We start from the raw sequence: 25,472 nt of genomic DNA on the forward strand, positions 1-25,472 counted from the left end.
TCCACTGATCCCTTTTACAATAAAGACCTGAAAAAACAAGTGAATTGATTATATATATATATATATGATAAGCTAGGAACCCTGAGCATAAAAGGCAAAATTAAGGAATCAGTCTGAGCGACAGGGGAGGGAGAGAAGGTGCAGAAGCAAAGACGAGTTGCCGAGCCCGCACAGTGCCTCAGCTCCAATTCCTTGGTACTATTCTTTGGCAAGACTGTGGTGGGGCTTATGGTAGTTTTCTGAGACACAGCAGCTTCAGTGAAAGACAGTAAGCAGAATGGTGCACTCCTGACTGTGTCTACAGTGGGGCTGGCTGTGGCATTTAGGAAGTGGCTGCTTCAGCAAAAGAAGGCAACCAAAGTGGTGGCACTCCAACCCCCTGGTGTGATGGCTAGGGGGGACTGGCTGTGGAGTTTAGGACACAGCTGCTTCAATGAAAGAAGGCAAGTGTGGGACGCAGCCCTGAGCTCTGGAATCTGAGATAAAACAGAACTCTTGACACAAGATAAGTGATTTTGTCTAATTTACCATGGGCGGACCTAATATCTCCTTCTTTTGAAAGAACTCTATCCTATCTCTCTGATCCCTCCCCCCTCTTCCCCAGCTGGCTTCATTAACAGTTGATTTCCCTGGGCCTGAGATAGAACCTGCTGTGCTCCCTGAGCTACTCTTCTGGCCTGGGAGAAGGAACAAAATAAAAAACAGGGGAAAAATACTCTTCCAACTCCGCTAATATGGAAGCTCAGAGCAGAAGCAGCTCCGGTCCAGGCATAAGTGGTCCACAGACATTGTCTTTCACCCCTACATGGATCCAGGTGGCTATTATATTGCAAAGGCAAGCCTGTTTGAGGTCTGACTGTAACTGTTTCATCTGTGCCATGGAGAGGCAGGTGTTGGAGGTCTGACACCGTTCTGCCCATTAAACAGGGCCTTCACCTACCCACAGCAGGGGCCTGAGGACTGGAGGTTCCATCCATGCTATCTAAAAAAACCACCTGCAAATGGGGACCAAGGATAGTGGTGCCTACCCATCCTTACAGGTATAAGCATTGGGTGCCTAAGGTACAGCTGCAGAGCCCACCCACCACAGCACTCTAAAGAACAGAGATGCTCCTTCCTCACTGACACTTGGGGGAAGGCTGTCAGCCCTCTGCCTTCCTCAGAGTATGACCCCCTGCCGCTACCAGAAACAAGTGCATACACCCATCACCACTGCTCCTCTACAATAGTAGGTGAGAGCCTACACTACCTCATCACATACTAGGTGACCAACTATCAGGATACCTGAACTGAATCTGTACAAGAATAGTGAATGAATCTGAGGCTCATATACCTGGTAATAGCTCTAGCCATCTAGTAACAAGATGTTAGTGCTTCAAAGTCTCCAATAATCAAGTTAGCTCACTCTAGTAGCCTATTTGGCTATATCAAAACAAAACAAAGGAAGAAACTAGGACACAGTGAGCAAACAAAATAATTAATACAATAACTTATAGATGGCTTGGAGACAACAGTTGATATCAAATCACATACAGAAGCAGACCATGATTGCTTCAACAAACTCCCAAAACAGAATCAAGGACTCTCCCAGATGAAGACGTATTCCTGGAATTACCAGATGTTCAATACAAATGATTAATATACAGATCTCTTGAAGACATCATGAACAACAACAGGAATGAGATCAGGCAACACACAGAAAAAGCCAAGAAACACAAGATAAAGCAGTTGAAGAAATTTAAAAAGATTATTCAAGAACACAATGAAAAATTTAATAAACTGCAAGAATCCATACCGAGACAGCATTCAGAAATTCAGAAGATTAACAATAAAATTACAGAATTAGACGACTCAATAGAAAGTCAGAGGAGCAGAACTGAGGAACTGGAATGCAAAACTGGGGAGATGGAAGACAAAACACTTGGCCCCAATATAGCTGAAGAAAAATCAGAGGAAAGAATTAAAAAAAAAAATGAAGAAACCCTAAGACTCATGTAGGACTCTATCAAGAAGAATAACTTGTGAGTGACTGGAATACCAGAGCAGGGAAGGATAACAGAAAATACAGAGAGAATAGTTGAAGATTTGTTGGCAGAAAACTTCCCTGATATTGTGAAAGATTAAAGTGTATCTATCCAAGATGCTCATCTAACCCCATAAAAGGTAGACATCAAAAGAAAGTCACCAAGACATATTATCATCAAACTTGCCAAAACCAAAGGTAAAAAGAAAATTTTAAGAGCAGCCTGGATAAGCAAAAAGTCACCTACAAAGGTGAATCAATAAGTTCGGACTACTTGGCAGAAACCATGCAGGCAAGAAGGCAATGGGATGACATATATAAAGCATTGAAGGAGAAAAACTGCCAGCCAAGAATCATATATCCAGCAAAACTGTCTCTCAAATATGAAGGCAAAATTAAGACATTTACAGATAAACACAAGCTTAGGGAATTTGCAAAAACCAAACCAAAACTACAAGAAATAGCAAAGGGAACTCTCTGATTAGAAAATCAATAATATCAGATATCAGCCCAACACTAGAACACAGAATAGAGCGAACAGAAATCAACTCAGATAGGGAAGTCACAAAAGTCAACAAAGATAAAAAAAAATGCTCCAAACAAGGAATCAGTGATGTCATTATGTAAAAGATGACAATAATCAATAAAGAGGGACAGAATAAAGTAGGCATAGATCTCCCATATAGAGAGGAAATCAAGATGATATAGGGAGATACAAGTTAGGTTTAAACTTAGAAAAATATCAAGATAACCACAAAGAAGACTAACAATCCTGCACTTCAGAATAAAAAAGATAAACATAAAGACTCAGCAAAAATAAATTCAACTACAATAAAAAGGAGGAACACACAATTTAAAAAGAAAAACTTCTCAGCACAAAAAAGTGAGTGGAAAAACGAAACTGTCAGCAACACTCAAAAAAAGGCATCAAAATGACAGCACTAAACTCATACCTATCTATAATCATGCTTAATGTAAATGGACTAAATGCACCAATACAAGGACAGAGTTACAGAATGGATAAAAAACACGATCCAGCTATATACTGCCTACAAGAGACACCCTAAAATTAAAGACACAAATGAACTAAAATTCAAAGGCTGGAAAAAAATATATCAAGCAAACAACAATCAAAAAAGAGCAGGAGTGGCTATACTAATTTCTGACAAAACAGACTTCAAACTTAAATCTACCACAAAGGATAAGAAAGGACAGTATATAATGATTAAAGGGACAATGTGCCAGGATGGTATTACCATATTAAATATCTATGCACGCAATGACAGGGCTGCAAGATACATAAAATAAACTCTAACAGCATTGAAGAGTGAGATAGACAGCTTCACAATAATAGTAGGAGACTTCAACATACCACTTTCAGTGAAGGACAGAACATCCAGAAAGAAGCTCAATAAAGACATGGAAGAGCTAAATGCCACAATTAATCAACCTCATAGACATATACAGAACACTCCACCCAACCGCATCCAAGTGTACATTCTTTTCCAATGCACATGGAACATTCTCTAGAACAGACCACATAAAGCAAGCCTTAACAGAATCCAAAACATCAATATATTACAGAGCATCTTCTCTGACCATAAAGCCATAAAACTGGAAGTCAATAACAGAAATATTAGGGAAAAGAAATCAAACACATGGAAACTGAATGACACTTTGCTCAAAAGCAATTGGATTATAGAACAAATTAGGGACAGAATAAAGAAATTCATAGAATCCAATGAGAATGAAAACACTTCCTATCAGAACCTTTGGGACACAGTGAAAGCAGTGTTCAGATGTCAATTTATATCAATACATGCACACATACAAAATGAAGAAAGGGCTGAAATCAAAGAATTATGCCTACAACTTGAACAAATAGAAAGAGAGCAATAAAGGAAACCTTCAGGCACCAAAAGAAAGAAATAATGAAAATTTGAGCAGAATTAAATGAAATAGAAAACAGAAAAACAATTGAAAGAGTTAACAAGACCAAAACCTGGTTCTTTGAAAAGATTAACAAAATCAATAAACCATTGGCCAAACTGACAAAAGAAAAACAGCAGAAGAAGCAAATAACCTGAATAAGAAATGAGATGGGTGATATCACAACAGACCCAACTGAAATTAAAAGAATCATAACAAAATACTATGAAAAGTTGTACTCTAACAAACTTGAAAACCTAGAGGAAATGGACAAATTTCTAGAAACACACTACCTACCTAAACTAACACAGAGACAGAACAATGAATAAACCTATAACAAATGAAGAGATTGAAAAAGTAATCCGAAAACTCCCAATGAAGAAAAGCCCTGGCCCTGACGGCTTCACTGGAGAATTCTACCAAACTTTCAGGGAAGAGTTAACACCACTACTACTAAAGGTATTTCAGAGCATAGAAAAGGATGGAATAATCCCAAACTCATTCTATGAATTCAGCATAACCCTGATACCAAAACCAGGTAAAAAAAAAAAAAAGGTAAAAAAAAAAGGCACCACAAAAAAAGAAAATTACACCCCAATATCGCTCATGAACTTAGATGCAAAAATCCTCAATAAAATTCAACAACATATCAAAAAATAATTCACCACGACCAAGTGGGATTCATACCAGGTATGCAGGGATGGTTCAACATTAGAAAAACAATGTAACCCATCACATAAATAAAACAAAAGACAAGAACCACATGATCTTATCAATTGATGCAGAAAAGGAATCTGGCAAAGTCCAACACCCATTTATGATTAAAAAAAAAACTGTCAGCAAAATAGGAATAGAAGGAAAATTTCTCAGCATTATAACGGGCATTTATACAAAGCCAACAGCCAACATCATCCTCAATGGAGAGAGGCTGAAACCATTCCCACTGAGAACAGGAACCAGACAAGGTTGCCCTTTATTACCACTCTTATTCAACATTGTGCTGGAGGTCCTAGCCAGAGCTATAGGCTAGATAAAGAAATAAAGGACATTCAAATTGGCAAAGAAGAAGTAAAGGTATCTCTGTTTGCAAATGACATGATCTTATACAGGGAAAAACCTAAGGAATCCTTAAGAAAACTACTGAAACTAATAGCAGAGTTCAGCAGAGTTTCAGGATACAAGATAAACATACATAAATCAGTTGATTCCTCTACATCAATAAAGAGAGTGACAAAGAGGGAGTCGCCAAATCTATACCATTTTCGATAGCCCCTTAGAAGATAAAATACTTAGGAATAAATCTAACCACAGACGTAAAAGACCTATACAAAGAAAACTACAAGACACTACTGCAAGAAAACAAAAGAGGCATACATAAGTGGAAAAACACTTTGCTCATGGATAGGAAGACTCAACATTTAAAAATGTCTGTTCTGCCCAAAGCGATCTAGAGATACAATGCAATCCCGATCCAAATACCAGTAACATTTTTTAATGAGCTGGAGAAACAAATCACCAACTTCATATGGAAGGGAAAGAGGCACTGGATAAGTAAAGCATTACTGAAAAAGAAGAACAAAGTGGGAGGCCTCACACTACGTGGCTTTAGAACATATTATGCCACCATGGTAGTCAAAACAGCCTGGTAGTGGTACAACAATAGATATATACACCAATGGAACAGGATTGAGAATCCTGGCATAAATCCATCCACATATAAACAGCTGATATTTACAAAGGCCCAAAGTCTGTTAAATGGGGAAAAGACAGTCTCTTTAACAAACGGTGATGGCATAACTGGATATCCATGTGCAAAATAATGAAACAAGACCCATACCTCACACCATGCACAAAAACCAACTCAAAATGGATCAAAGACCTAAATATAAAATCTGAAATGATAAAGTTCATGGAAGAAAAAATAGGAACAATGCTATGAGCCCTAATCCGTGGCATAAAAAGTATACAAAATATTAGTAGAACTGCAAAAACAGCAAAAGAGAAATTAGATAACTGGGAGCTCCTAAAAGTTAAACACCTATGCTCATCCAAAGACTTCACCAGAAGAGTAAAAAGATTACCTACAGGTTGGGAAAAAGTTTTTAGCTATGACATCTCCAATCAGCAGCTGATCTCTAAAATCTACATGTTACTGCAAAAACTCAACAACAAAAAGACAAATAACCCAATTAAAAAATGGGCAAAGGCTGTGAACAGACACTTCACTAAAGAAGACATTCAAGTAGCTAACAGATACATGAGGAAATGCTCATGATGATTAGCCATTAGAGAAATGCAAATCAAAACTACAATGATATTCCATCTCACTCAACAAGGCTGGCATTAATCCAAAAAACACAATAAATGTTGGAGAGACTGGAGCACTTATACACTGCTGGTGGGAATGTAAAATGGTACAACCACTTTGGAAATTGATTTGAAACTTCCTTAAAAAGCTAGAAATAGAACTACCGTACAATCCAGCAATCCGACTCCTTGGAATATCCTAGAGAAATAAGAGCCTTTACAAGAACAGATGTATGCACACCCATGTTCATTGCAGCACTGTTTACAGTAGCAAAAAGATGGAAGCAAGCAAGATGCCCATCAATGGATGAATGGAAAAATAAATTATGGTATATTCACACAGTGGAATATTACGCGTTCATAAAGAACAGTGATGAATCTGTGAAATATTTCATAACACAGAGGAATCAGGAAGCCATTTTCTGAGTGAAATTAGTCACTTGCAAAAGGACAAATATTGTATGAGACCACCATTATAAGAACTGGAGAAATAGTTTAAACCGAGAAGAAAATATTCTTTGATGGCTACAAGGGGTGGGGAGAGGGGGAGGGAGGGAGAGAGAGGGAGATTCACTAATTAGTACACAAGAACTAATTTAGGTAAAGTGAAGGACAACACACAATACAGGAGAGGTCAGCACAACTGGGCTAAACCAAAAGCAAAGAAGTTTCCTGAATAAACTGAATGCTTCAAAGGCCAATGTAGCAGGGGCAAGGGTTTGGGGACCATGGTTTCAGGGGACATCTAGGTCAATTAGCATAACAAAAACTTTTAAGAAAACATTCTGCTTCCTATTTTGGAGAGTGGTATCTAGGGTCTTAAATGCAAGCAAGCAGCCATCTAAGGTGCAACAGTTGGTCTCAACCCAACTGGAGCAAAGGAGAATGAAGAACACCAAAGACAGAAGGTAAGAATGGGCCACATAAATCCAAGACTACATCAGCCTGAGACCAGAAGAACTAGATAGTGCCCAGCTACAACTGATGACTGCTATAACATGCAGCACAACAGAGAATCCCTGAAGGAGCAGGAGAGCAGTGGGATGCAGACCCCAAATTCTAGTAAAAAGACCAGACTTAATGATCTGACTGAGACCAGAGGGACCCCGGATGTCATGGTCCCCAGACCTTCTGTTAACCCAAGACAGGAGCCATTCTTGAAGCCAACCCTTCAGACAGGGATTGGACTGGAGTATAAGACAGAAAATGATACTGGTGAGGAGTAGGCTTCTTGGATCAAGTAGACACATGAGATTATGTGTGCAGCTCCTTGTCTGGAGGGGAGATCTGAAGGCAGAGGGGGACAGATGCTGGCTGAATGGACACAGAAACACGGGGTGGAGAGAAGAAAAGTGCTGTATCATTAGGGGGAGAGCAACTAGGAGTACATAGCAATGTGTATATAAGGTTTTGTATGAAAGACTGACTTGATTTGTAAACTTTCACTTAAACCGCTATGAAAAGTAAAAGAAGTCAAGACCAGACAAGGCTGAAAGGGTCAAGCAGGAAACACAGGATTTCAGGGCCAGAGGGAGTTTTAGGGAAGTTGAATAAAGCAGAAAAAAGTGACTAAGTACTTCATAGGAAAGATTGATCCAGGATATCAGAGAATTTGCATGAACCATGCTAACAGTGGGAGGCCTCAAAGTTGAATTCTAGTCTTAAGAGGATGGTGACTACCCTCATTTCATTCATTCATTCATTTTACAAGTATTTATTGGGCATTCACTATTTGCTTGTTGTTAGGTGCCATCGAGTTGATTCCAACTCATGATGATTCTATGTGACCGAGTAGAACTGCCCCATAGGGTTTTCTTGGCTGTAATCTTTATAAAAGCTGATTGCCAGGCCTTTTTCCCACGGAACCACGGTGTGGGTTCGAACCACCAACCTTTCAGTTAGCAGCTAAGTGCCTAACTGTTGTGTCACCAGGGCTCCTTCCCTAATTGCTAGTCCCTGTGATAAGCACTGTGTGTACAGTTGTGAACAAGACTGAAAAAGATTCCTGCCTTCACAGACTTTAGATTGAAGCACAGAAAAGACAGGATTAAAAAATGAAAATTTAGAGTAAAATATGATAGAGAAAATCAGTAACTCATTTATTCACTCCACAAATATTAAGCACACAGCAAAGAGGCCTAATTTAATTTAGAGTATTGGGAGGACAAGTCCAAAAAGTAAATGTTAATAATCTGAAGGGTGAATATGGGTTTCTGATTTACAGGAAGGGAGCGGTAGGGAGACAGGGGCAGGATTTGGGAATCCAGGGAAATGAAAGAAATACCCAATAGCTGACAGAGTGGGAGCCTTTCAAAAACTAAAAGATTACCGTGGTTGAGAATATCTAAAGAGAGTTGGAAAGGATGAGATTGGAGGAGTAAAAATTCAAGTCATAGGTTTACTTCTAATCCATTCGGTTAATCATTCTTATACAGCAAATTCCTCATGTAAAAAAAAGGGGGGGGCTTTTAACTGCAAAACATTAGAATAGGGTGATGACTATTATTTAAATACCACTTTTACTATCTACTCTTTCATTTGAACTCACCATAAGCCTACGATTAGACAAGGCAGATATTATTGTATCCCTCCTTTTCCCCAACATATTACAAATAGTGTGGAAAATAACATTACAGTTGTGATGCAGTGGGTTTGTCTTATATTGCCTTTCTGGCCCTGGGTTTGTAATTCTCCAGAAATGATTGTAAGGGATTACTAACCACACAAGTGGCTTGCAAGGATTAGTCAGTTCATGACCCACTCTGTAGTTGACCTTTACTGGGAATGGCTGGGGAACCCCGCTCAGCAGCTGATTGGTTAAGAAGCCCACCTTGTAACTGGCAAGGTACATTGACTGGCCTATAAAAACCCTGGGAACCTGAGGGCTGAGCTGTCCTTGAGAGGACAGCAGCAGGAGAGTCTCCCCGAGGAAGCCATGTTCCAGCAGGGATCTTGTGTGAAGCTGTTCTGGTTGTCAAGGGGAGAGACACTGTCTGCTTCAGGGACCTTCCTGTATACCTTTTCTCTGAATTATATCTTGAGTTTCCTGGTGTTTACTCTGAGTTGCATCCTGACTTGTATCCTGTTACTTCTATGTTATTACCCTAGTAAACCACATAACCGCTGGTATAGTCTGTGAGTTCTGTGTGATCGTTGCAGCAAATTATCACACTTGGCAGAGAAATAAAAAGTGAAATAATTGAAGAAGTGGCAAAGTGGAGTTATATTCAACCTCTGCCTCATAGGAACAAGATTTGTACTGACTCTGGTTCATGACATTGTCCTTACAACAGTGAACACTGATGTGGTAAGCAGAATAATGCCCTCCCCCTGAAGTCCAATCCCTAATACCTGGAACTTGAATATATCATGTTATATGGGGGGAAAAAACTTTGCAAATAGAATTAAGGTTATATAGAGAGATTGTTTTAGGTTATCCTGGTGGGTCTAATGTAATAACACGGCCTAAAAGTGGAAGAGGATGGCCAGAGAGCCAGAGAGATGAGATGGAAGAAGAAGCAAGACAGATCAGAAACACCAGAGGGCCTCAACCTGCCACTGCTCATTTTGGAGATGGAGGAAGGGGACAATAAACCAAACAATGTAGGTGGCCTCTAGAGGCTGTGAATGACCCTTACTTGACACCCGGTAAAAAAAAAAAAAAAAAAAAAAAAGGAGGAGGGTCCTACAACTGCAAGGAATTGAATCCTGTATTCTCTTAACATAATGAAAATGTTAAGAGAATGATGAAAAAAATTTTTTTTCTGTATAGCCTCCACAAAGGAAAGTAGTCCTGATGATACCTCAGTTTTACCCTAATGAGCCCCATTGTGGACTTCCGACCTACATAATTGTAAGATAATATTTTTTGTTTGTTTAAGCTGTAGAGAATTATATGGCAGCAATAGAAAACTATGTAATATAAAATATATATATATATAACAGTGTCTAAAAACCCTGGTGGCACAGTGGTTAAGAGCTGTAGCTGCTAACCAAAAGGTCAGCAGTTTGAATCTACCAGCCACTCCTTGGAAACCCTACAGAGCAGTTCTACTGTGTCCTATAGGGTTGCAATGAGTTGGAATTGACTTGATGGCAGTGGGCTTGATCAGAAGATCAGAAATTTATTTATTTTTATTGATGAATAACATTTTACTGTATGAATATTTTGGTTAATTTATCAATACTTCTATTTTTGAGCATCTAGGCTGTTTCTAATTGTTTTTAAAAAATTAGCTATTATAAATAAAGTTGTATTGAACATTTTTTATAAGGATTTTTGTCATATGCTTTCATTTTTATTGGGAAAAAAATATCTAGGAGTAGAATTGCTAAGTCATAGGATTAAAAAAAAAAACACCATTGCCATCGAGTCAGTTCTGACTCATAGTAACCCTATAGGACAGAGTAGAACTGCCCCATAGAGTTTCCAAGGAGCACCTGGTGGATTCAAACTGCCAACCTTTTGGTTAACAGCAGTAGCTCTTAACCACTACCTGCCAGGGCTTCCAAGTCATAGGATAGGCATACGTTTAGTTTTATAAGGAATTATCAGAAATTTTTCGATAGTAATTGAACCATTTTACACTCCTGCCAACAATGTATTAAGTTGCTCTATATCTTTATCAATATTTGGTGTTGCCATTCTTTTTGATTTTAGACATTCAGGTGAATATAAATTTTTATATATTCTGAATATGATCTTTTGCAAGATATAGGTATTGTGACCATTGTTTCTTAGTCCGTTTTAGCCTTTTTTTTTTAATCCTTAATGGTACCTTTCGTTGGGAGAAAGTTTTAAATTTATAAACTCTAACTTGTCAATTAGGTCTCAGTTACCTGCCTAAGAATCCTTTGTTCAAGCCAAAATTTTCTCTCTAAAAGTGCTGAGGTTTTAGCATGTGCACTTAAATTTATAACCTATTTCAGACTAATGATTGAGTATCTTGTGAGGGTCTTTTTTTTTTCCATATATATATACAGTTCTTCCAGCACCATTAGTTGAAAAGATGTGTCTTTCCCCATTGAATTGGTACATTATCAAAAATTAAATGCCATCTAACTGTAGATCAATTTGTGGGTTAGCTATTATATTCCATTAATCTGTTTTTCAAACTGTATAACATTTCCATGATTATTTTGACTTTGTAGAAATCTTGAAAACAGGTAGTACGTATTCTCCAAGTTGGGTCTTCATTTTCAAAAATTCCTTGTAAACAGTACACTCGCTTTTGTATTTTGCTATTTTGCATTTTTCTTATCATTCACTTGAAAATATTTGATAACGTTCCATTTTACTTCTTTGATCCATGAGTTATTTAGAATTGTGTTGTTTAATTTCCAAATGCTTAGGGATTTCACGGATGTTTTTCCTTTATTGCTTTTCAGCTTAATTCCATTCTAGGCAGAGAACATTCTCTATATGATTTCAAAGATTTTAAATTAAAGGGACTTGTTTAATGGCCCAGAATGTATTCTGTCTTGTTGAATGCACCATGTGTACTTAAAAAGAATGTGTATTCTACTATTGTAGTGATGTGAGCTTCTATTAATACCAAAAGGTGATTGATACTGTTATTCAAATCATCATTCCTTTGCAGCCTGAGGAACTTCTTTGGCATTTCTTGTAGTGTAGGTCTGCTGGTAATAAATTCTCTTAGCTTTCTTTTGTGAAAAAAATCTGTTTTCCCTTCATTCTTGAGTGATATTTTTTATGCATATAGAATCGTGGGCCTAATAGTTTTTTTCTTCAGCATTTTAAAGGTGTAGTTTTTTCATTCTCTTCTGGACTGCACAGTTTTTTTTATCAGAAGTTAATTGGTGTCTCCATGAGTCAGAATCGACTTGACAGCAACTAACAAGTTCTTCTTCATGTACTGTTTGATTTTCCTCTTGATGTTTTCAAGATTTGCTCCTCACGTTTGTCTTTCAATATACGACTATGATGGATCTAGGCATTTATCTGCTCACATTTCCTGTTTTTTAATGTATTGTACACCTATTTTCTTTTACTACATAGAGAATAACTTTATTGAAAATCCAGCCTTGTCTGCTTATTCCAAAATCTGGGCCATCTTAGAGATAGTTTCAGTTATTTGTCTTTTCTCTTGAAACTACGTCTCATTTTTATGTTAGGTGTGATGGTTAAGATCATGTGTCAGTTTGGTCGGGCCATGATTCTTAGTGGTTTAGCAATTATGATGTGGTTTGGCAGCTATGTAATGATGTAAGCATTTCCATAATGAGATCTGCTATAAGCAGCTAATCAGTTGAAAGGGAGTTTCCTCGGGAGCGCGGCCAGCATCCAATATAGGCGGACTTTCTGGCAAAGCTTGCTGGCTTTTGCTTACTCTGAATCCTGCTCTGGCACCTGCTCATCTGATCTCTGGCTCTTAGGACTTGAGCTAGCAGCTTCACCTGCTTATCTTAGGATTCATCAGCCTCCACAGCCTGTGAGCCAGAGGCCTGCTGTCTGATCTGATGACCTTGGGTTCACCAGCCCCTGGAGCTACATGAGTCAGGAGAAGCCTCGAGCCTGACCCACAGACTTGGGATATTCCAGCCTCTACAACCGTATGAGCCATTTCTTGGATATAAATCTCTCTCTCTCTATATATATTTTTTTTATATATATATTTATACTCTTCACTGGTTTTGCTTCTCTAGAGAACCCAGCCTAAGACATTAGATAATTTTGGATTACCATATTTTTACACAAAAAGTCTGCACCTTCTATGTTTGTTTACCAACTGCGTCCTCGTCATGTGAGGTATTTTCGTAAGTGCACTATGCTAATTTTTTTACAGCAACATGTAAAAAAAAGTTGGCATAGTGGCACTTACTGTTTTTCTCTACTATTTTCTCTTTTGTTTTAACAGGCATTTAACTTGGTTGGACTTAAACTACTACCTCTGTTTCTCAGATAGATTTTCAATCTCAATTTGAATTTTCTATCTTTAGCTGAGTTTCTTTGTGTGTGCTCCACGTATGCATTTTTCAGGGGTTAGCCAAAGATTGGTCAGACAGAATTGAGAAATCCTCTCTCTGTTCTTTTCTTTGAAGTATTTCCTGCTACCTCTAACAGCCACAGTTGCTCAGATACAGCCTTCTTGTTACCCAAGCAAGAAAGCCTGCAATTATTTTCCATTGGTACCTCTAGTACCTGTACTATGCTATCCGTGCCTGCCTTATGCTAAAAGCAGTAAAAATGGGTAACTGTAAACAGTTACTCCTCTCCAAGTTTCCTCCTTCTGTTTACTTTCCAGTGATTTCAGATAGGTTTGTTTTGTATTATGCCAAAATTTTATGGTTTTTTATCTTGGGACAAATTGGTTCATTTAGATTTCAGTTGTTACTGAAAATAATAGTTTGCTCTTTATATTATTATTTACTTTTAATAGTTGCTATAAGCACTATGGAGCCCTGGTGGCACAGTGGTTAAAAGCTCAGTGCTAACCAAAGGGTCGGCAGTTTGAATCCACCAGCTGCTCCTTGGAAACCCTATGGAGAAGTTCTACTCTGTCCTATAGGGTTGCTATGAGTTGGAATTGACTCAATGGCAGAAGGATTGGTTTTGGTTATAAGCACCAGAGCAAACATATGTAACTTTTTACTGTCTAATTGGAGTTCCCATTATACCATTTCCTGTAAAATGTAGAAGTCTTATTATAACTATAGAAGTCATTGGCTCAATCTTTAATTCTATATTTGTCATGATTATTAAATGTATGTACTTTAAAATCCCCAGAAGACAATGTTGTTTAACAAAATTACACAGAATTTGTTGGTTCTCATAACTTAATAAAATTACAAGAAAAAGTCACCTTTTATATTTACATAGATACTTAAGTTTTCATTTTTTCTCGTTTCTCTTTATTCTGAAGAAAGTCCTTTTGTTTTCCTTGTAAAGCAGTTCTTCTCACAAAAACTTTCATCTTAAAATGTCTACTTTATCTTCATTCTTAAATAGTATTTTGCTAGATAAAGAACTTTGGGTATATAGTTTTGTTTGTTTTTAATTTCATCATTTTAAAGATGTTTCATTCTCTTTTTCTTTTGCCCTTCATAGTTTCTTGTAAGAAATCAGCAGTCATTCAAAACACTACTCTTCCATGGGAAATGCATTTTTCTCTGGTGGCTTTCAAGCTTTTTTCTATATTTATCACTTTCACCAGCTTTATTCTGAGGTGCCTAGGCAATTTTTTTTCCTTAATGTATTTTGCTTGGAATTTGCTAGCATCTTGAATTTGTAAATATACGTCTTCAAAATGGACTTTTTCCTGCAAGTATTTCCTGAATTATTTTCTGCCCCATTCTATCTCTCTTGTCCTCCTGTGTCAATAATTAAAAACATGTTAGATTTTTTGATATTGTACTACAGGTCCATGAGGCTGTATTCTTTCCCCCCTTCAATAAATCTTTTCCTCCTACAGATTGAATCATTTCTATTACTCTCTCTTCATTTACATGGACTTGTTCTTTTATATCCATTCTTCTTATTCTATTTCTTAGTTCTGGAATTTCCATTCAGTTAGTTTTCTTTCCTCAGATTTTCTATGATTTTAATTCATTGTTTAAGTATTTTTCTTTACATTACTGAGCATAGTTCCAAGGAAAGGCTGGTGGATTTGGACTGCTGACCTTCTGGTTAGCATCCATAGCTCTTAACCTCTGTACCACCAGGATTCCAGAGCCTATAAAGCCTTCCTACTATATCAAACTGCATATTGCTTCTGCTCTCCTAGTACAAGTGAATAGCCATACAAGAGTAGATGCTAGAATTCTGTACAGAGAGCTATCTCCTGAGTAGATTAGAGGAAGGAGGATAGCCTGAGTGCTATAGATGCCAAACTAAGCCATACAGAGTCCCAGAGGTCATGGAGAGCAGTGGGCAAGTTATGAGTATTCTACTTGGTACTCCTAAGAATTGCCCATCTGCTCTCTTCCTTTCATAGAGCTACTTATGGATGCTACCCTTTGCTCACAACTAGTTGAACTGGAGTTTACAAGGTTGGTAGCCATAATCTTTCCTGAATGACTGAACTATAAAACCAAACCCACTGACATCGAGTTGATTCCGACTCACAGCGACCCTATAGGACAGAGTAGAACTGCCCCATAGGGTTTCCAAGGCTGCAAATCATTACTGAAGCAGACTGCCACATCTTTCTCCCACAGAGTCGCTGGTGGGTTCAAACCACCTACCTTTTGGTTAGCAGCCGAGTGCTTTAACCACTGAACCCTTGACTGAGCTGTATTATGCAAATATATCTATCATAAGTTGTGTTTACACTTGGTGGAAGGAGAAAACAGAGATTTGCTTATGAAGAGCAGGAAGTCTAAAGTAGACATGTAGCAGGAAAAAATGATAAAAAAGAGAGGATCTGACAGAGCTGGAGTCCCTGATTCTATCATCTTCTTTGATGTCTGGCTATATTTCTGAAATTGGGTCTTCTTTGAGATATACTTTTTTTTTCTTTGTAATACATTCCCCTTTTTACTTAAGCTGATTTACTCTGAATTTGGTTGCAGCCAAGATTTCTAACTAATACGTGAGAATTGTTATTTTTTTTCTCACTAAGCTGTTAGTGCCAAGGCAGTTAAGCATGATACTGTAGTTTATTCAGTGTGTTTGGCACTTACTAGGTACTCAGTGAATATGTGTTGTATTGAATAGAATTATATTGTGAAATGGTTAAATCATGAATTGATTAAAACTCCTACTCACTATATTTAACAAAAGCTCCAAGATGACATGAATGCTTTTTTTGTGTGTGATTTTTAAAAGTTCCTTCATCTTCAGCTTCTAGAAAAGTGCCTGTAATGTAACAGTCTTATCTTCAATTTAGTTAATGAGTGAATGATTGAGATAGGTTTGGATAAATGAAAAAAAATCTTTAAATTTAAATCTTGAACTTAATGAAAAGAGGCTCTAAAATTCATCTGAGAGTAATTTTCAGAGTTGTGAATATATAAGTATTTATAATAGTTCCCATTACAGCCTTTTTAATATACGATAATGGAGAGTTAACTGAGTTGTGGCATGGAGTACTAGACTGCCAAGCAAAATAATGTGACAGAAGAATATTTATCAACACAAAATATATTACGTACTTTATTACTCTGTCAAAATAAAATTACAGGCATTTTAGATAACACATTGTCATTTGTAAATAAAGTCATGGAATGTGAATGGAAGGCAGACGTACACATTTCTATCATAACTATGTGTAGTGGTGAGCATACGAGTATGTTTTTCTTTGTGTTTTCTAAGATTCCTACATTAAGCTGAATTAGTATTGTCATTAGCAAAATTTAATACCTCGAAATTCAGCGAAGTCTAGTTCTTTAATATCGATCACATCCATGTTGCTAATGAGATCCACGTACCACCAGTGGTGTTCTGATAAATATTTAGCAACTAGTTTTTGCTGGGAAAAAAAAGCCTAGATGTGTAGCGCTGAAAGATCTCTCTGGTGTAAGTACTCTCGCCATGCCAATTTCTAGCTACCAGCGTGACACCACCAAACGTGGAGTGGAGAAGAGATAGCACAGCATCAGCTCTCATGAGCTGGTTCAAGCAGGCTTTTGTATACCATTACTTACCATGCAAATGATGTCAAGAATGCCATTTTTTTTCTTTTAAATTCATATAAACCAGGGTTTGGCAAACTTTTTCATCACAGGTCCAGGCAGTCAATATTTTAGGCTTTGCACAGTACATGGTTTCTGTCACAGCTACTCAATTTTGCTGTTGTAGTGCAAAAACAACCATAGATAATACATAAATGAAGCATGTGATTGTGCTCCAATAAGACTTTATTTACAAAAACGGGCGGTGGTCTGGATGTGGCCCATGAGTCACAGTTTGCTGACCCTATATAGACCATAAAATACATATAAAGACAAAAAATGAACTCAATGCAAGAGAATCTTTCTTTAGAAATTAAGAAGAGAAGATATTGCTATACCTCCGATGCAGAGCTACAAACATCTGTTATTATTGTGCTGTCAATGTGTGGAAGTGTGGATTAAGGGGGGCTTAGGCCAATAAAATGCAGGCTAATAAAATATTTACCTAACTATATAAAAAAAAACTATATAGTTTAGGGAAATGAAGTATGTTGCTATCAAATATATTGATCTGTCACCCTAGAAGATGTGAGAAGATCTGGAAAAAATGTGAAAGACTGGTAAAATCTCCAGGGGCCTCGTGTACCTTCAACCTATCTGCAAGCTTATTTATGTGATACATAATATGAATCTTTTATCATAAAATGTGTAATTTTTAGTGGATGTGTGCATGGGTTTCTTTCTTGCCAAGTTTCCCTTACACCCCCGCCTGCCCGAGTGAAGAAGCTGTCGTCAGAGTTAAGTGATTAGTGTGCCTCACCAGGGAACATCTTGATGATGGATTGTTACAGATAGCACCGGATCAGAGGGGCTGTGGAATTCTAGATTCTTTGAGGACCCTGGTCCCAGGAAAGGAACTTTGTTTTTCTTTCAAAAAGTCAAGCACCCGGGCAGTTAAATTAGGGTTCTATTTACTTCTAGCTCATCTTTCTTCCCCAAATATCAGTTTTGTTTGTTTTGTTTTTTGCAGTTTATTCATGGACCTCCTAGGTAGAGAAGAGGATTTTTAGATGAGTAGTTTTCCCCACCTAACTTCAATGCCATTCTTATTTACTAGAAACTTATCAAGAGAAAAAGGGAGCATGTTGTAAAAGCTCTAATGTGCTTAATGACTGTTAAAAAGCACTTAACATTCCACTCTCACCATGTAAGCATTGGATGAACAACTGTAACTGAGCTCAGCCATCAATTCTATTAAGGTTGCCCAGTGCCTTTGACTCGTGTTACGTTGATTTGATAACGGTGAAAGCATACATAGCCTTCAACTAGGAAGGCTCAGCCCTCATCCCTCCTTCAGCACACAAGGCTGAGTCTTAACAATACCCAAAGAACCTTTGTTTGGGGCATATTCATCTGAGACTGGTGATGGGACTTGATATTCCTGTACCAAACCAAAAACCAAACCACTTGCCATCAAGCCGATTCTAACTCATAGCAATTATTAAGAAAGTTGCACATTACTGGTTTTAATCTTATTAATCTGTGGAGCCTCTCAGTGCAGGCTGTAGGGAGTCAAAATTCAGATGTGGGAAACCTGAGGCTACAGAGAGGGGATAAAATACTTGCCAAGAGTTGTTATGTCATTCATTGGGAAGAGTGAGATTAGGGTTTAGGTTGATGTAGGAGTGATAGTCATAGCCATAGCTAGAAACATTTTCCTTGAGAAATAACCTGAAATCTTCAAAGTCATTTATCCTCAGGGCTAAAACCCTGATTGTCTCATTAAATTGTTCTCAATTCCCCTAATGGAATTTCTTTTTCATTTGTGCCCTGACCTGCAAACCAGAGAATGGGTGGTCGTAAATCCTGTGAGGAAAAGTTTATCTATTAGGGGGAGATTCCTCTCTTCCCTGAGATAAAACAGAGTTGGGTCATGCAGAGGCCTCAGAATGCCTTTAGGCACTCTATAAGTAGAGAGAGGGTCAAAGTGTCCAGGAACTTAGGATGTGGCTTTTTGGAAATCCCTGAGTTAGGTTTGGAATGGACACCATGTTTTGACTTGTGAAAGCTTTTCTCAGGAGACCAGAACTGAATGCAACAGGTCTGTGTCATTTTGCATAATAAAATATGACTTCCAAAACTGCATGCAAATCAGCTTTGATAATGGTAGAATTATAGACTGTTTGATCTGAACCATCCCTTAGGATTATGCAGCTCCATTTAGGAAGGTTGAGTCACGGGGCCCCAAGGTTTTCACCCTCACCTTCACTAGAGGAGTTTTAGTTTAAAATTTGTAAGTATTGACACTTGGATTTGTTAGAATAAAGATTTCTTTGGCTAGAAAATCATTGATTTAATCTACTCTCCACCTTTGAAAAACAGGAAAATTTAGACACAAAAATGTGAAGTGACTTTTTAAAAGATGACGCGACCAGTTATATCCCTTTCATGGAGAGCTCCTTCCATCACAGTATTCCAGGAGGAGGAGGGGTCACCTTCTTTTCAGAGGGGCTTCATAAATCCATAGCTTCTAAAGCTAAAAGGGAGCTCAAGAGATTATGAGTTTCTTCCATACAGGCAGCTATTCTAACCTCATTGTAGAGATTACAAAATTGAGCCTTGAAACTAAGTGCTTTGTCCATGTTCAACACAACTAGTTAGTGGTAGAGAGGGTAACAAAGCCCAAGTACAGTGATTCCAGCAGAGAGCCCCTCTCCCCATCCCCAGTCCAACCCCTTTTTATATGACTCTTTGGTGGTCAGTGGCTCCTGACACTTTAGCTTCCAGTTTCTCTGGTCTCTGGTTTAGAGGTGAAGATCTAGAAACCTGATATTTAAAGCTTTGCTAAAAGCCAAGAAATGTCTCATTGAAGAGGGAGTCTTGAGAAAGACCTTTTCTCCTCCGCACTTCACTCACAGGTAGATACAGATGCAAACTTTTGATTTGGATCCTGGACATGTGTCAGAGATGAGATGAGATAAGATGAGAATCCTCTGTAGTTAAATAAGGCAAAAATAGTACTCTTTGGAGAAGTCAACTTTTAGAATGATTGTGAGGACAATGTTCCCTTTTTCTTTGCATCATATTTGACTCATATCAGGGTCCCATTTGTATTTTGTAAACACATCATCATTATGAGCTGATTACTCCCTGTCTAGCCGTTTTATAAACTCATATGATCATTTGGCCCTAAACCGTCTTACTGTTTTAAGTACAATGGAACTGCTCTGTACATATCAGGAAGTGATGGAGTGGTCACTTAATTTTTGAGTGATGGTGATTGTTTGTGGGCATATTAACAGCTGGCATAGCTATGGACTGTGTCAGTAAAGGATATGTTTGTTAAAGGAGATGAGCATTCAGACATGTTCCCCTTGGCCTATCCAAGAGAGTTTTGCAGGTCTTGGGGAAAGGGGAAAGGGGAAATGAAATGCTATTGTGCATTTCGCACTGCTACTTGGAAATATCCCTGTGGCCAGGTGCAGTACCCTGACTTGGCAGCAGCAATGGTACCAGCACCAAGCCAAGAGGATAACATGGTTTATGATGATTATAAATACCTTCCATTTGCGTAGCTCTTTGCAAAACATTGGTCTATGCAAAATCAGGGAGAAACCCCTCCTGTTCCTCCAGCCTCATCCTCTATACTCACTCCTCACTCCCTAAACTCTAGCCAAACTGTCTTTCTGGCTGCTCATCAATTCCTCCAAGCTCATGCTGTCTGGGGGCTATTCAGAGGAGTGTGGTCAATCTGGACTCCTCTATTACCAGATCCTCTTCTGGATGACTTTCCATCCAAATCTCTGTGTGAATGAAATTTCCTCCAAAGACATCTCCTGACTGGCCTATATAGAATGGAGCCCTGGTGGCACAGTGGTTAAGAGCTCAGCTGCTAACCAAAAGGTCGGCAGTTCAGATCCACCAGCTCCTCCCTGGAAACCCTATAGGGCCAGTTCTGCTCTTTCCTATAGGGTCGCTATGAGTTGACTCAACGGCGATGGTTTTTTTTTTTTTTTTTTGGTTTTCCATATAGAATAGCCACTCCTCATGCTAATATCTTGTTTCATTTTCTTCATAGCATATGTCACATTCTGAAACCATTTTATCCATGTATTGACTTACCAACTCATTTATTCTTCAAGGAGAGCAGGAACCTTGTTGTCTGCTGGAGCACCAGCATTTGAAAGAGTGCCTACTATAGCTTCTCAATAATTACGTATTTCCTGTGTAAATAAATGAACTTATCACTTTTAGTCTTTTTTTTTTTTTTTTTGGTTTGAGGCATAAAAAAATTATGTGACTTGAGCCAAGTCAAACGGCTGATAAGTGACCGAGTCTAGATTTGAACCCTCTATTTTGACTAACTGGGGCTATGACTAATGGTTTTGCAGAAAAAATTTAGTAGTTCAGAGTAGTCACTTTTGGAGTGAGCTTCTTGGCTCAAGTAGACACATGAGACTGTGTGGGTAGCTCCTGTTTGGAGGGGAGATGAGAATACAGAGGGCAACAGGAGCTGGCTGAATGGACACAGGGTATACAGGGTGGAGAGGAGGAGTGTGCTGTCTCATTAGGGGGAGAGCAACTAGGAGTATATAGCAAGGTGTGTATAAGTTTTTGTATGAGAGGCTGACTTGATTTGTAAACTTTCACTTAAAGCATACACACAAAAAAAGAGTAGTCATATTTTACCATTTTTATTCCATGTGATATTATGCAAACATTTACCCCTTTTGTGCCTGGGTTACTCATTTAATTAGCATAAGAAAAGCAACTACCCCTGGGGATTGCAGTGAGGGCTGAGCACACTAACATACATAAAGCAATGAGTTTATTAACTGAGATATAGTAAGCTCTACTATTATTAAGGATTCCTTTTAAACATTTACAAACTGCCACTTGGTACCCTACCTCCCAATCATCTTTTCTCCACCTTTAATATCCTCAGATCCTTTAGCACTATGATGTGACTTCCATACCTCTTGCCATTCTACTCTGTGTGCATTCCAGTTTGTTAATTCTCCTTTAAAAGCAAGCACTTTCAAGACTATTCATTGCAATACTATAATAATAGTTAAGGACTAAAAACAATTCAAATAGATTAAAGGACTGTTACAAACTACTGTATTCTGTATATCCAAACAACGGAGTAATATGCATTTGAAAAGGAATGGCAAATATCTCTAATTACTGATATGGTGAGATCTCCAGAATATATGAAGTGAGAACAAAACAAAACTGACTACGGTGGGAAGAGTATGACCTTTACCTCAAAGGAGTGTGTGTGTGTGTGTGTGTGTGTGTGTGTGTGGGTACGTGTGGATGTATATGGCAACAAATAAGATGGTTACTGATAAAGAGAGAGAAGAAACAGGAAGACAAGACCAGAATAAAAGCGAGATTCCTCTGAATAAATGTTGCTTTGTAGACTGGATTTAGAATCCCATTTTTAACAAATCATGCTGGAATAACTAAATATCTACATATATTTTAAAAGAGAAAATGAATCCAGGCCCTTCCTTACACTGCACACACAAATAGCTCAAAATGGATCATAGACTTAAATGTAAAAGCTAAAAGTTTAAATTTTAATAAAAATAAAATGTAAGACAAATACTTTAAGATCTTGCATTTAGCACAGGTTTTAGGTCACAAAAAAAAGCTTGTAGCATATAAAAAAACGATAAATTGAACCTCATCAAAGTTGAAAACATCCACCCATCCAAGGACAACATTAAGAACAAGAAAAAGTAAGACACACGCTTGAAGAAAGTATTAATAGTGTAAATTTATATATCCACGTATCTATATGTTACAGAATTGTTATCTAGAATATATAAGGTCTTACCATTTAATAAAAACAATAGAAAAAACAGTTTTAAAAGGACAAATGTTTTAAAAAGACAGTTTACAAATCAATATATGTAAATAGCCAATAAGAATATGAAAAACCACTCAGCATCATTAGTCACTGGAGAAATGTAAATTAAAGACAAATGAGAAACCATTACAGGCATAACTCAGAGATACTGCAGATTAAGTTCCAGAGCACTGCAATAAAGTGAATATCACAATAAAGTGGGTCACACAAATTTTCTGGTTTCTCAACGCATATAAAAGTTATGTTTACACTATAATCTATTAAGTGTGCAATAGCATTATGTCTAAAAAAATGTACATAGGAGATGGAGCCAAGATGGCGGAATAGACAGATACTACTGGCAAACCCTCTTTACAACAAAGACTCAAAAAAACAAGTGAAACAAGTATATTTATGACACGATGGGAGCCCTGAGCTTCAAAGACAAGCTTAGAAAATGAACTGAGGGGCAGGGGGAAAAAGAGACCATTCAGAAATGGAGAGGAGTTACCGGACCTGAATCACGGGGAACCCTCAGGCACCATTCCTGGAGCGGAGGCAGCAGGCTGGTACTAGAGTTCAGCTGCAGTTTCCTCAGGGAGAAGCAGCCGGCCACACAGCCTACTCATACCTCCAGAACCTGAGAAGAACGGTGCTCTGGGCAAAAGCTAAGTACTTGCATGTATTTTACTGCACCTCCTCACCCCCAGGCCGGCTTCAGTGGGTGAATTCCCTGGGCCTGAGATACACCCTGTTGAGCACCTAGAGCCATCCTCCCGGCCTTGAAGAAGGAATAAATTTGGAACTGGGGGAAAAGATAACGTTCCAGCTCCACTAACCAGGAGAGCTCAGGACAGAAGCAGCTCCTGTCCAGGCATAAATGGTCCCTAGACTTTGAGTATCTTTCCCTTCTGCATGGACCTGTGTGGGCAGACTCCAACCATTTCAGCTGTGTGGTGGAGAGGTGGGTGTTTGATGTTTGACATTGCTTTGCCTATTAAACAAGGTCCTCACCTACCCACATCAGGGACCTAAGGACGGGTAGCTCAACTCAGGTCACCTAGCTACCTGTGACAGGGGTCCAAGGATAACTGGTACCTCCCAGTCCTTATAACCAAAAACATTGGGTGCCCTTGGTCCATCTGCAGAACTCAAACACCTGCTTGCTCTAAGGATCAGGGACATGCTTTCCTCAGAAACAACTGGGGGTTGGTTCTCAGCTTCCTTCATTGTTCAGAGAGTGACCCCCTGCTGCAATCAGACACCAGGACATACACCAATAACCCCTGTCCCTCTAAGACTGTAGGACAGAGCGTGTACCACACACTTAATGATCAGCTACCTGGACACCTGAGCTGAATTCATACAAGAAAACTGAATGGACTCCTAGACTGGTATAACTGATAACAGCTCTAGCCATCTGGGAAAAGGACGTCAGAGCTCCAAAGGTGAAAATAATCAAGCTATCTCACTCAAAAAACCCATTTGGGTATACCAAAAAAAAAAAAAGCAAGAAGCTACAACACAGTAAGCAAGCATAAACTAATATAATAACTTATAGATGGCTTGGAGACAACAGTCAATATCAAGTCACATAAAGAAACAGACCATGATCACCTCAACAAGCTCTCAAAACAAAGAATCCAGGGATCTTCTAGATGAGAGTACACTCCTGGAATTACCAGAGCCAGAATACAAAATATTAACATACAGAACCCTTCAAAACATCAGGAAGGAAATGAGACAATATGCAGAACAAGCCAAGGAACACACAGAAAAAGCAATTGAAGAAATTAGGAAGATTATTCAGGAACATAATGAAAAATTTAATAAGCTAGAAAAATCCATAGACAGACAACAATCAGAAACTCAGAAGATTAACAATAAAATTACAGAAGTAGACAACTCAATGGAAAGTCAGAGGATCAGAATTGAGCAAGGAGAAGCCAGAATTACTGAACTTGAAGATAGATCACTTGGCACTAATACATTTGAGGAAAAATCAGACAAAAAAAATTTTAAAAATGAAGAAACCTTTAGAATCATGTGGGGCTGTATCAAGAGAAATAACCTATGAGTGATTGGAGTACCAGAACAGGGAGGGATAATAGAAAATACAGAGAGAATTGTTGAAGATTTGTTGGCAGAAAACTTCCCTGATTTTGTGAAAGATAAGAAGATTCTCTCCAAGATGCTCATCGAACTCTACATAAGGTAGATGTTAAAAGAAAGTCACCAAGGCATATTATAATCAAACTTGCCAAAAGTCACCTACAAAGGAGAGTCAATGAGAATAAGCTTGGATTACTCAGCAGAAACCATGCAGGAAAGAAGGCACTGTGATGACTTACATAAAAAATTGAAGGAAGAAAATTGGCAGCCAAGTATCATATATCCACCAAAACTGCCTCTTAAATATGAAGGTGAGATTAGGACATTTCCAGATAAACAGTTTAGGGAATTCATAAAAATCAAACCAAAACTATAAGAAATACAAAAGGGAATTCTTTGGTTAGAACATCAATAATATCAGGTATCAACCCAAGACTAGAACACTGGGCAGAGCAATCAGAAGTCAACCCAGACAGGGAAATCAAAAAAACAAAGCAAGATTTTAAAAAAGCTCAAAACAGGGTAACAGCGATGTTATTATATAAAAGAAGACAACATTAAAACCACAAAGAGGGACTAAGAAATGTAATCATAGATCTTCCATATGGAGAGGAAGATACACCGATACAAAGAAATACAAGTTAGGTTTAAATTTGGAAAAATAGGGGTGGA

The sequence above is a fragment of the Elephas maximus genome, chromosome 3, assembly GCF_024166365.1.
Source record: "Elephas maximus indicus isolate mEleMax1 chromosome 3, mEleMax1 primary haplotype, whole genome shotgun sequence".
Taxonomy (NCBI): Eukaryota; Metazoa; Chordata; class Mammalia; order Proboscidea; family Elephantidae; genus Elephas; species Elephas maximus.